This window comes from Monodelphis domestica, chromosome 3 (assembly GCF_027887165.1).
Source record: "Monodelphis domestica isolate mMonDom1 chromosome 3, mMonDom1.pri, whole genome shotgun sequence".
Classification (NCBI taxonomy): Eukaryota; Metazoa; Chordata; class Mammalia; order Didelphimorphia; family Didelphidae; genus Monodelphis; species Monodelphis domestica.
In genome coordinates, this window is record NC_077229.1 from 183,304,632 (window position 1) to 183,319,508 (window position 14,877).

Below are 14,877 nucleotides of genomic sequence, written 5' to 3' on the forward strand. Positions count from 1 at the left end.
CCATACATAGCATGACATGATCAGGCTGAAGATATTTGAAGTGAGTCCTAAAGAATGAGTAAAATTTGGATAGATTGAGGGTACTTCAGGGAATAGGAAAGATATAAACAATGACTTGGAGTCAATGGTTTCAGTGCTTCAGAGAGAAAAATAATGAGAGTGTCAGGTTATATTAGAGAATGTATTGGGGAAGTAAGGTTGGGTAAGTGAGGTCTAGGAAGATTATCAAGGGCCTTGAATTCTAACTTAAGGAATTTAGATTTTTGTCTTTTCTTCTCTGCTCTCTAGAGCATTCAGGTGATGGATGCCACTTTTTTTCTTATTCAGAAGCCTTCTTTCTTAAAGTTCCTTATTTGCTCACATCTTGAATGAAACAGGTATTTAAAAGCAAATAAGGATTTTGTTTTGTTTTGTTTTTTAAACCCTTACCTTCCATCTCCTTTTGGAATCAATACTGTGTATTGGTTACAAGGCAGAAGAGTGGTAAGGGCTAGGCAATGGGGGTTAAGTGACTTGCCCAGGGTCACACAGCTGGGAAGTGTCTGAGGCCAGATTTGAACCTGGGATCTCCTGTCTCTAGGCCTGCCTCTCAATTCAGTGAGCTACCCAGCTGCCCCAAATAAGGATGTTTTATAAAGGGCCATTACTGATGACCACTGTAGGGACACTTTCATACTACCTACCTTTTAGTTTCAAGTAGTTCAAGAGAATCCAGGCTGAAAGCCAGCCAAGAACATCTCATAAGTAAGCAGAACAATGGAGGAAGTTCAAGGTATGTAGCTACTTTGCTTAACTCCTCAAAAGACTCTTGTTCAGTCCAATATGATCTAAAACTCAAGTACTATCTAATGCTAATGACTAGAGAATACACTGATAGACAGCATATAATAGAGGCCTCATTTAATTCTGAAAGGAGAAATGCAACAGAGTGTCCATCAGATCACAGCAGATTTAAACATCTAACTAGAATGATATAAAGTCAGATTATCCCTTTCATCTCCACAAGGGTGGTTTGGTTCTGAAGATCAAACGGAATACTTGATGTGAAGATGTGAAAGCACTTTTCATAGTTAAAATGTACAGAACTACAATTTAAAGAGCATCCATTAGAATTAATAATAGTATCATTATTTATGCCAAAATACAAAGTTTATCAAATAAAGTGAATCTCTACTGTTTGTATAAAGAGTTTCATGATGTTTTTCTTCTGAATTCCTCTTGTAGTTTCAATTGATTGAGGTGTTTTTACTTCCCCCTCAAAGATGAACAGCATTGTTTCTTCATGTTGTTTAAAAGCTAACATATTCTACCCCAGAGACATTGTCTTTTCAGGTGAAGGTAACATGACAGAGGTGGATGTGCAATTTATAAAGTCTTTTTGTGTGTGATGTGAATGAATAGCATAATGAATCCTCTAAGTCTTAGGGGGGAAATGTGGAGAGGATCTTTAGCCCTGAAGTATTTTACTGTAGATAATTCTTTTTCAATACTTTGATGGAGATATGGGATATCATCCATATGAACAAACCCCACAACAATGGAGACTGAAAATTATTCATGCTTTTTCATGCTATACAGGTCTTTTCTATGACCTTCCAAAAAAGCATCTTAGCAGGTCCACTGAACATACTTGAGGTCCTTCCACTTGATATTGCTTAGATACCAGTGTATCAAGCAGACTGTTGATTGGTTATCTATTGGTATCACCACATGACTAATCTATTTCCTTTTGTAATCATAGAATTCTGGGATGATATCTTCACAACAATTCTTATGTACTTTTGGATGTCATAAGTTTCATATTACCATAGCAACCATTTGCCTCTTCATTGCCTTTTGGATAATCTTCAATTTCAATTCTTCAGAGACCATAGCTTTGACTCATAGCCATCTAATATCCTTGGAAGAAAGATGACATTAAAAAGGTAGACCTTTGTTTTAGGAAGGAACTTGAGGGCATAAAATGCACATTTCCAAAGTACAATCCAGACCATTCTGCTCTTCCGAAATTTTCAAGTCTAAACCTAGTTCATTTCCTATCTATGGTGTCTGTACAAGACATGTGTACTGGTGGACCAACTCTATAACTATTCATTTCATAGTCTGATCAATAAATATCCTTTCAGTGTAGATGTTATTTAGAAGACTTTGCAACCTTATAGTATAGTAGTAGTCTCTCGGTAATCGAGGATGACGATTGTCTTTGTGCGTTTTCATCTATGATAGATGAGTGTGCACAAAGACACTTGTGTGTGAAGGAGATTTAAGTGGAAAAATTGATACATAGAGTTTAATAAAATTACACAATGTCTTCCATGAATAGAAGCATTAGCAATACCTGTTTCATTTGGATTTTTCATTAGACATCTACCATGACAGTAAAAAATTTTGATTATTATACATACATCTCTCTGCTTTATCCCTCATTTCATATTAATCATCAAGGAGCTGTTGAACAAAACCGTCTTTCAAGGAATAGTGAATAATTTTAACATATGCATTAAAGATGCTTTGCATTAGGAGAAAGCCTTTGAGGTTGCATTTTACTCTACTGAATCAAGTTCTCTGAAAAAAATAGTCAATAGATAATAAGCATAATAAGCTTGTAAGTTTCTACACCTTCAGTCAATTGTGTGATACAAAAGGTGTGGTCTCCTACTGAGTATTGTTCATGTCTTTTCATTTTTAAAAAAAAAATCTTCAGTGAAGATGTTATTAATGTGTATAAAGATTACTGAAAACTTTGTATAAATGCGAAAGTAGGCACATACTTCTAAAATTACTAATATTCTTTTGGTCACATTTTTTGACAACAGAATGCAAGTTTTTTTTTCATGTCTTTGGTATTCTTTGATAGTCTACCTTTACTCAAATAACTTGAGAATCAAGCATTCAACATTATCAGATTCATATCTCTTCCTCCCACTTGATCTAATCTAACTTCCTTCCTGCCTTTATTTTCTTCAGTTGCATTTCTTATTTCTCAATAGCATATCTGGAATGGTAAAATTAGTATCAAAACAAGGTGGTCCCACTGGCATTGATGATGAAGAGAGTTTGTTATAAAATTCTGTACTGATATTTTCCATTTTTATCTCTTTGCTCACTTCCTTTCACTTTCATCCTTACATGCCTTTAGGATGCCTTTTAAAAGAGACCTTGCTTCATATTTCACTTAAATTTGTTTTTCCTTCCACTGCTTCTAACTCTGTTATTTGATGATACTACTAAGAATCTTCCATAACCTTCTACAAATGAAATTTTTTCTGTAAATTGGTGTTGGTTTTGTTTCTCATAGGATTATAGGAATATAAATTGAGAGCTGGAAAGGACCTTACAGGCCATTGAGTTTAACTCCCTCAATTGTAGATAGCTCTAAAATTGTACCTCCTCTGCTTTGAAAAGAGACCAAATGTGTGCTTACAGAACCACTTTCAATATGGCAGTCTGTATTGTTTCCCCCATTGGAATGGTAACTTCTTGAGGGTAATGGCTATTTTAGATTTTTCTTTGTATTTTAATTTGTTTGGCTCAGTCCCTGGCATTTAGTAAATGCTTAATACATGTTTATTGGCTGACTGACTGAATCTAGAACCACCATACTATTCTACATTGTTTATACAGGTGAAAGAACGTGGAAATGATATATGTCATATTGTCAGACATGGTTAATGGGTTTGTTGAAGTTCTATTTTTCACTCAATAGATAAGGGTTATTAGAGAAATGAATTAAGAAATTAAGGTCAGATTAAAACAAAATATATCAATAAAATAATATTATAAAGAAATATTATATATTAACTACTTTGAAAAAAGTAAATCAACATATAATGGCATCTGTTATCATGGCCGTACTAGAACTAATCTCATAGTCCACTGAAAGTGATAAATATGAAATCCCCTCTCATATTGTTTCATTTGGCTTCAAACTGTGTGATGAGTATTTTAATACTTATACACAAATGATATGCTGAGTTAACTGTTCTAGAAAAGCCAGAATGTGTGGGAGCTTGCAATGAAAAGACTGTAGGTGTTGTTTGAGCTGATTATGTGATCAGATACAATAGCTGAAACCCACTAACTTATTATGATGCACTAAATTTACTTTCAATGTATCTGAATGTAGGCAAAATCATTTTTGCACCTTGATAAAATCATCAGAAAGACCATGGAAAGACATGTTAACTCTATTAGTATCACATGTTTACAGATTTGGTGGAAACTTTTGCCTAAGGTATTCAACTTGTGTATCCATTTCCTTGCCTCTCATTTTTTGTGCCTCAACCTACCCTTCTACTAAACTTTCCTATTTCTTTTGAGGGTCTCTTGAGGCGTGGGGTCTATCTTTCCCCTTTCTTCTTCCTTTTGCTCTAGCACTTAGCATAGTGCCTGGCACATAATAAATACTTCATAAGTGCTTATTGACAGACTGTTTAGGGAAGAAGATTAACTCAGCTAATTTTGGAGACTCCATTCTCTAGCAGACTGGCTACCTGGTGATACTATATATATATATGTGTGTGTGTGTGTGTGTGTGTGTGTGTGTGTGTGTGTGTGTGTGTGTGCATTTGATGCTGGAAACCCAGGAAACAAAGAAAAAAGTTTTAAATGGTTCTCAGTCTTTGACTCCCATCCTCACGTTTGTAGTTGCAGTGGCAGAGTAGTAGGGGGCCCCATGTTTAGACAATTAATAAACTATAGCTTGATTATTGGGACTTTTGCAAAGATGAATGTTTCTACCTAAACCCTAACTAATAGAGACACACAAAAGCCAAATATTTCAAATGAATCAATCAATTAAAATTAAGTATGAATAAGTTCTCAATCTTAATGAAAGGATCGAAAGGGCCTTAGGTCATCTGATCAAAGCAGATAACAATGCAAAGGACATACATTGTTATAGGATGAAAGAATCAGAGGATCATATATACCTCTGGGTCTATGTATAAGTCTAGCAGTAATGAATCAAATAGTGCTTGAAAATAGCAATGATTGACCATAGAGAAGGAATTGTCTTTGGAAGGGGATTTTCTGCTTTCTCTCTCCACCTTCTGTGTTAACTCAGTGATGGCCTTGTGAACTTTGAAAGAGAAATCTCGCATTCTGAGTGGAAGTTAGCTGTGTTACACCAGAGCCTGAAGCAGTGTTTCCAGAGCATCAGTGGTCAATGGCAGCATCTGCAGAGAGAACTGAGAGGTGCACTAAGGGCATATGAGGTACAATGAGGAAAGGCACCTTCAGGACTCTACAAGGGCACCACCCTCATAACTCTCCAGAAAGTCATACTTGTGAGGAACATGAGAGCTCCACGAAAGGAGAAATGGACTTAAAGTACTTAGACATTCTAATTTTATCCTTTGGACATGAGTGCTATGTTTGAGCCAAGACTCCCTAAACAATATGCTAGGAGAAAGTGTCACTGATGTTTGGGGGAATGTTTCTGTGACTACTATCCTTGCCATCTCTGTTTAGTATATACTCTTTCTAAAAGCTAATTAACTGATCATCTTTGGGCTGATGAATGTCAGCTAGAGAATCCCCAGTGACCCTCACGGTTACCTCTTGAACACTGTGGGAGTAAGGGTGAGCTGGGAACTCAGCCCAGTGAGACGGAGGGTTGAAAAATTAGCAATGGAAAGTATGCCTCACTTTAACTATGATATTCTTGAACAAACACTATTAAGTAGGTATATTACTTGAGGAGCTGAATCATATCAATCTTTATATACTTTTATTATTGCTATAAGTAAAACCAAAAGAAAAGTGAAAAAATGGTTTAGAGTTAGTCTGAGGATATGAAGAGGTGGAAGTTTTTTAATCTGGTCAAAGACAAACAAAACCATTATTTCATAAGAAACCCTAATCCCCTTCCCCCCAAAAGAAGACCAAATTCATGAAAAGACAATATCAATATAGATTGCTGAGGATGAAATAGGAGCAAAATTCTACAAAGAATGTGGGATGGCTCTCCAGATTAAATTGACATTTACTCGCTCCTTGGTGAATTCATTATAAAGATGTAAAAAGACACACAAATGGAAAAATATGGGAAAGAATGACTCAGGAAAAAGGAATAGAAGAGGCCAATGACACAGATTAAAGAGGGATCTTTCAAACCTTTGTTTATTGGGGTTTTTTTGAGAATAAAAATTGGTGGACAAAGCAAAGAATAAAATGAATATTATTTAAACAGAAAGGAAAAAACTTAGTATTACTGTCTGTGTATAGTCAAACCATAACGTGATTAGAGCTAAGATCAGAATTAAAGAATGAATGAATGATGATGAAAAGATATGTTATATAATAGAAATAGCAAACACAAAGCATTTAATTTAGTAATTGATAATCAAAAATGGAAAATGGAGGGCAGAAAATAATATTGATACTGAATATCATAATTTTATCGTGAAGTTTAATCAAGGTAAGTTAATCATTACAACTAGATGACAAAAAAGCCCCAAATACCTCTATCAACAATCTTACTGAACAGTGAAAGATAACTGCCAAAAGCAACAATGAATTCAGTTCATTAGATTATAAATTGTAAAATCATATGAAGAAGGATGAGGGATGATATGAACAGTATCACTTCATATTCCAGAGAGAAGCTATGGAAACCAAAACCATTTAAAAATAACTTTGTATGACACCCAACTAAACAAAGTCATTCCAAGGGTATTTAAGAATAAAAATGAAAGGAGGTATTACCTCACACCTAGCAGATTGGCTAACATGACAGCAAAGGAAAGTAATGAATGCTGGAGGGGATGTGGCAAAGTTGGGACATTAATTCATTGCTGGTGGAGTTGTGAATTGATCCAACCATTCTGGAGAGCAAATATGCCCAAAGGGTGCTAAAAGACTGTCTGCCCTTTGATCCAGCCATAGCACTGCTGGATTTGTACCCCAAAGAGATAATAAGGAAAAAGACTTGTACAAGAATATTCATAGCTGTGCTCTTTGTGGTGGCCAAAAATTGGAAAAAGAGGGGATGCCCATCATTTGGGGAATGGCTAAACAAATTGTGGTATATGTTGGTGATGGAATACTCTTGTGCAAAAAGGAATAATAAAATGGAGGAATTCCATGGGGACTGGAACAACCTCCAGGAATTGATTCAGAGTGGAAGGAGCAGAACCAGGAAAACATTGTACACAGAGACTGATACATTGTGGTACAATCGAATCTAATGGACTTCTCCATTAGTGGCAATGCAATGACCCTGAACAACTCGGAGGAACCTACAAGAAAAAACCACTATTCACATCCAGAGGAAACACTGAGGGAGTAAAAACACCAAAGAAAAACAGCTGCTTGAATACATGGGTCGAAGGGATATGGTTGGGGATGTAGACTCAATGAATATCCCAGTGTAAACAAAAACATGGAAATAGATTCTGATCAAGGACACAGGTAGTACCCAATGAAATTGCACCTTGGCTGCGGGAAGAGTAGGTGGAGGGGAGGGAGCAAAATAATGTGATTATTGTAACCAAGGAATAATGTTCTAAATTGACTAAATAAACTTATTCAAATGGGAAAAAAATGAAAGGAGGACTACAAACAGATGAGAAATTAGAAAGATTTGCAAAAGACTTTTTCATTAAATTGTTTTCTCCATTGAGGACCTTGGAACCATCACAGTTGGATCCTAACATTACTGACCTACAGGTGAAATTGAAATAATACTGATGAGAATAAAGATGGGAAAAGCAGCCTGATTTGACAAAGTATAGATCCATGCTAGAAGCAACACAATTGTGAGGTTATTGAGGGCCAATATACAAATAATTTAAAGGAGGAGGGTAGAAAGTGTAGAAAAATATGAGGTGTAGAACAGAGAACCTTGGCCCTTATTAAAACAAAACAAAAAAAAAACACAAGAAAGAGTACATCAATAACTATTATAGAAGCCTTTAAAACCTCTTCCCTCTACAAAAAATTTGTATGAGTATTATCTATAAATACTCTCTATATGAGGCTATTAGAAAGGAATAAGTGGTCTTTTGCAAGCAATATTTAACAATGAATCCCATCTTAAACATTTCAGAATTAGTGGTAAGATGTAGAGAATGTAGTATTCCACTGTGATTATTGTTTATTTAGTCAAAAAAATAATAATTAATTTGGTGTGATGAAATGCTTTTTTGCAGACACTTTTAGAGCAAAGTGCCTTACATCAAAAATTTTAAAGATTCATAGCAAGTTACAACAACAAAAAAAAAACTTGTTCAACAACTCTCTAATTATAAACATTAAATAAAACATAAATCAGGAAGATTGTTTCTTACCAAAAGTGTTCTAAAGAACCATATAATGGAAGTGATCTGTCCTGGAGCCCAGGTCAAAATGAATTCTTGTTGGATAGTGAATTTCTCTCAATGCTCCTATCAATCAGTGACATTGCTGTGATCACATTAAGTCCTCGCTAGAACCCTATGGAGCCTCTAGGAAGAAATGTGTAATTTCTCATAGAAGCTTGGTTTGACCAATCAAGTGGTTAAAGAACTTCTATTGCTCACATTACGACATGAATTTGAAAAGAAAGCCTATAGAGCTTATCTGTCAGTATGTTTATCTGGGACAAAATGTATACATGGATAATGCCTTGGGCCCAGAGTAAAATAGGAGTGAAGTACTTAAACTGTAAGAATTACAAAATTCCTTCACTGAACCCAAAACAATGAAAACAAAGGACCACCTTTTTAATATAAACATTCTACTGTCATTGGAAATAATATTCTACTGTTGTATGGAAATAAGAATGGAATAAACAATCTCTGAAGAATTCAAAATGAATATTAGGTAGTGTGAATTTTAAAACTATTCCACCCTAATCAGACCATACTTTAGAAGATCTGATTTAGCTATTTCCTGATCAATAACAATAGATACTTGGACTAACAGAATCAGGTCTTGGGAACCCTGTATTTCTCCACCCTCCTTAGTTTAACAAGATTAGGAAGGTCTGCACCAAACTCAAGATTTAATTATCTGAGGAAATGGTCTTCAACAAACATGTGCAGAAAAAGCAGACAGACCTGTCCCAAGTCAAATTAAGTTATTATTGGTACAAATGAGACGCAGGAAAGTGATGTAAAACCGTCTATATAAGGCATCTCACTTCCTGTCTCTTCCTCTTTTCCTGGAGAGGTGACTCTGGCTGGTAGCGTGCTAGGCATTCTGACATCTTGGAGTGGTGGCAGTTATTTTGTCTGGGTTTGGCTGTGAGTTTGCCCTGGAGCTGTTTCAGGTTTGGGCATCTTAGCTTAGCCCTTTCTTTTTGGAGTTCAAGCTGACTCTTTCCTCCTTCACACTCCAAAACCTTATTTCCTAATCTTCCCCCTCTCCTCCCCCATGCTATCCAGATGTGTGTGTGTGTGTGTGGAGAAAACCAACTCCTTTACTTCTTCCTTCTCCTTAATTCTTTAATCTCCTACACTATCAATTAAATCACCATAAAATTTCCAGCTGACTTGGGTGTTTCATTTAGGCTTTTATAAATAAAATCCTTGGCGACCAAAATAATTATTACATTTAGTCTCAACCATAATTTTAACCTTTACAAGAGAGAGCAATAGAGAGGTGCATAGTGGGCCCAAGTATGCTATTATATATAATCAGTAAGGCACTCTGAAGACTAAGAATAAAAGATGTCATGTTGGGAGTATGTCATAGGAAGAGAAAAGGGATTACTTACAGGGTAAAGGCCAAGGGTGACAGGTGGACAGTTGAGTGATCCATTATTAATCTCATGCTATAAGTAGGAGTCTAGGAATTTGGAATCTAGGATTTTGGAATGTAGGAATCCAGCACATTTGGTGGACACCTTGTGGCTAATGTATGGACAGATATAATGTACAACAAGTGTGTTAAACTTGAATAAAAACAGGAGCAATTAAACACTATAAAAAGATCCCCAGGATGAAATACTAACTTAGAAAATGATGTATTAACATTATATATGTTTTCTTGTATTTTTAAATTTATTTTGTTAAATATTTCCCAACTACATTTTAATATGGTTCAGGTTACAATGAGGAGTATTGCGGAAGTATTTTAGACATTTCTGCTTTACCATATTTGGACAGTATGGGCAGACAAGAATGGCCTTCAATCTGTATCCCTGAACAGAGGTTCTAAATCAATGAGATCTCAGCTCCACTTAAATATGAGATGATGCAAGTCTAGCTAAAGTGAGTCATTTAAGAATTTCAGAACTTCTGGTAAGGTAGAGGAAAGCATGAGATGCCCAGGGATGCTAGATGGTCTAATGGATAAAGTCCTGAGACTAGAACTAAGAAGATTCCAGTTTAAATCCAACTTAAGGTACATACTAGCTGAGTTACCCTGGGCAAATCACAATCTCACCTGCCTTAGTTTCCTCAACCATAAACTGGAGGTAATAATAGTTCTGACATCAAAGGTTTGTTACAAGGATCAAATGAGATGATGTTTGTAAAATGCTTACCACAGTGCCTGGCAGATGGTTGTGGTTCATTCTTCATTTTCAAAGAGGACCAATGTAAAGATTAAAATTTAGGGAGATGGGGAGACTGAGGCAGGTAGAAATTAGTTTCTCTCTGCAAGGAGTATTAAAGAAAATACAGGATAAGAAAAAACACGTGTCTAGGCCAGAGGCCTAGACCTCACCTACATTATGGAAAGAGCTGTGTCTGCTCCAAAACGGAAGTCCAAAAAGAGAGCCCCTCCAAAGCCTTTGAATCAACTTAAATACCTTCTGGATCTCGGCCCAGGTGAGATTACAAGGCATTCTGGGGAAGTGGAGCAAAGGCTCATGGGGATTGTAGTCCTGTATTCGAGTCTATTTTTTACAATAATGACATTGCAGAGGTCATGTCTTGACTCGCAAGTGAATTAGAATTGTGAGATAGAGTTGCTCAAATTCATCAGATTCACTCTCTCTTTCAGTCATCTAAGTCCAGGGCTAGGACAAAAGTCAGGACAACAGGAAATGGCCTGGAATGCAGTGGATGACTGTGGTATCTTTAATATCTAACCAAGTTCTAGGCTCTCCTTAAGCCCCTGCTTCAGTCACTTTCATGGACCTTGAAAGAATTTTTCTTGTCTGGTCATTCCACCAGGGGAAGTCTTCACATGCTTCAGGTAAACAGCACCTCCCCACCCCAGCTCACCCAAAGGTTTGAGGACTATCAAACTGAGAGTAATTACCCTCAGCCTGGTTTAACCCATCTGCTGAGGTAGTTTTACTGAGATATGGCTATTGTCCTTGCTCCTACTTCTTGAAACCAAAGGTGAGAGTTGGGTGAGAGTTCACCTCAAAGGTAGATGAGCAACCTTGAAAAGGGCTTGGCAAGTCCTCACACCAGTAATAACAGTCCTCCTGGAATACCTCTGAAATACTATATACTATGGTAAACATCCTTGCTCAAGAAATCTCCTAACTGAAGATCTCCAAATTCTTTTTATGACACAAATATGGCACTTAAACCTAAATCAGAAAGATCTTAAACAAAGAAAGAAAACTATAGACCAATTTCTCTAATGAATATTGATGCAAAATTTTTAAATAAAATACTAGCAAGAAGTTTCTAGCTTTATATCACAAGGATCATACACCATAACCAGGTGGGTTTTATACCAGGGATATAGAAATGAATAAATATTAGGAAAATTATCAGCATAATTGATTATATCAATAACAAAATCTACAGAAACCATATGATTATCTCATTAGATGTAGAAAAAGCCTGTGACTAAATATAATACCCATTCCTTATAGAAACATTAGAAAACATTGCAATAAAAAGAAATTTTCTAAAAGTTATAAATTACATCTCTCAAAAACCATCAGCAATCAATTGCTCATGGGTAGGCCAACCTAATGAAATAAAAAATGACAACCTTACTTATTAATCTACTTTTCACGTCCATACCAATCACAGTGACAGGAAGTAGAAATCATAGAGACAGGAAGGATATAAAAGGGGAGAGTGTCAGTTGGCCAGGTTGTCAGTTACTGACAGTTTGGGCTGGCAATTTGGGGGGTCAGTTGCTAACACAGTTAGAGCTGGCTATTGTGGGGAAGTTGGCTGCTGGGCATGAATTGGTTGTTGAGGGTTGGTTGCTAGTAATGTGTTGGGTTGGTGGTTGGCATTTAGATGCTGGAATATAAAGGTAGGTCTGAGCTTATTGAGTCGGCTTTTGGTTTTGGGGTTTTTGGCTTTTGGTTTAGGATATTAGTTTTTTTTTTCTTTCTTGAACCTTTTGGGAGGTGGCTTGTCTTTGTTGACAGACCTAATTGGGGCTGGATTAAACATTTGATTGTGTGATTTTGATTGGGCTGGACTGGTTTGGAACTTTGTGGTGTGGTAGTTATTAGCAGTAGTTAAAGGTAGTTATGGGTAGATATAGGCAATTTTAGGTAGTAATTATAGATAGTTATAGGATAACTAATATAGACATTAGGAAATTTTCTTTCTCTTCCTCTTTCCTACATTTATCTCCTTTACTATATTTATTTATTATATTCTTTTACTATCTCTATTTTAATTAACATAAATTGTTAATTGTTAAAAGCTGCTAGAAGTTTTCTTTTCTCTGGCTTAAAGTGATAATATTAATTTACAACTCTACTATAGTCTCATTAAAACTTAAATTATTAAAAGCTGCTCTCTTATTTTGTCAAAACTCCTAATTTAACCCTTATACTACTAAAAACTATTTATACAAGTCAAAAAATAATAACAAAATTCATCCGGAAGAACAGAAGATCAAGAATATCAAGGGAATTAATTTTTAAAATATAAGGGATGGTGGCCTAGCAGCATAGAACTTAACCTGTACTGTTAAGTAGCAATCATCAAAACAATCTGGTACTAGTTAAGATATAGAATGGTGGATCAATGGAATAGATCTTGGGTAAATGACCTTAGCAATGTAGTGTTTGGTAAATCCAAAGATTCAAGCTTTTGGGATGAGAACTAACTATTTGACAAAACTGACAAAAACTACTAGGAAAATTGGAAAATAGTATGGCAAAAATTAAGTATAGATCAATATCTCACACCCTATACCAAGATAAGGTAGACATAAAGTGTAATATTACAAGTAAATCAGGAGGACATAGAATAGTTTACCAGTCATATATATGGAAAAGGAATGAATTTATGACTAAACAAGAGATAAAGATTATTGCAAGATATAAAAACAATATTTTTGACTATATTAAATTAAAATGATTTTGTACAAACAAAGCCAATGTAACCAAGATTAGAAGGAAAACAATAAACAGGGAGGGGGAATTTTATAACAAATTTCTCTTATAAAGGCCTCATTTCTCAAATATATAAAGAACTAAATGAAATTTATAAAAACAAAAGTCATCCCCCCATTGACAAATAGTCAAAGGATATGAATAAGAGGTTTTCAGATGAAGAAATCAAAAGCAATAATCATATGATAAAGTATTCTAAATCCGTCTTAATTAGAGAAATGCAATTTAAAACAACTCTGAAGTACCCCTTCATACCTATCAGATTGGCCAATATGACACTAAAGGTAAACAATAAATGTTGGAGGGAATGTGGCAAAATTGGGACACTAATGCATTGCTGGTGGAGTTGTGCCCTGATCCAGCCGTTCTGGAGGAAAATTTAATACTATGTCCAAAAGGCTATAAAACAATGTATACCCTTTAATCCAGTAATACCACTACTTGTTCTATATCCCAAAGAGATGAAAAAAAGGGGAAAGGACCTACTTGTATGTAAATATTTATAGTTGTTCTATAGCTGCTCTTTGGTGGCAAAGATTTGGAAATTGAGGGGATGTCCATCAATTGGTGAATAATTGAACAAATTTGTGGAATATGATGGTGATGGAACACCTGTAAGAAATGCTGTAAGAAAAAATGAACAGAATGATTTCAGAAAGACCTGGAAAGATCTACATGAATTGATTCAGAGTGAAATAAGCAGCACCAGGAGAACATTACACAGTAACAACAATATTGTGGAATGATCAACTATGATAGACTTAGCTACTCTCAGCAATGCAATGATTCAGGACAATTCTGAGGGACTTAGGACAAAGAATGCTGTCTACCTCCAGAAAAAGAACTGTTGGAGTAGACATACAGATGAAAGCATATAATTTTTCTCTTATTTACTTGTTTTGGGGTTTTGGTTTTATATGATAATTCACTTACAAAAATGAGCAAAATGTAAATATGTTTTGCATGATAAAATATATTTATTATCATACATACATATTCATTATCATACACACAAACATGTATAAATCCATGTATGTGTACATTCCCAGATCAAATGGCTTACTAGCTCCAAGAGTGAGTAGGGAAGATAGGAAGGGAGACAATTTGATCATTTAACTTAGGAAAACATATGGAAATTTCTTATTACATGTAATGTAATATTAATTATTAATAATTAATTAAAATTAATGTGTACAATTAATTAAAACCATCATCAAGGATTATCTATAATGAATATAAACTAGGACCCTTCCCAATAATATTATGGAAGAAGCAAGGATGCCCATTATCACCACTACTATTTAATATTGTATTAGAAAGACTAGCTAAAGCAGCAAGAGCAGAAAAAGAAATTGAAGGAATTAGAATAGGTAATGAGGAAACAAAACTATCACTCTTTGCAGATTGATATGATAGTATGCCTAGAGAACCTCAGGGAATTAACCAAGAAATTAATAGAAACAGTTAACAACTTTAGGAACATAGCAGGATATAAAATAAATCCACAGCATTTCTACACTGCCAACAAAGTTCAATCGCAAGAGATAGTAAAAGAAATTTCATTTAAAAATAATTGAAGGGGGCAGCTGGGTGGCTCAGTGGATTGAGAGTCAGGTCTA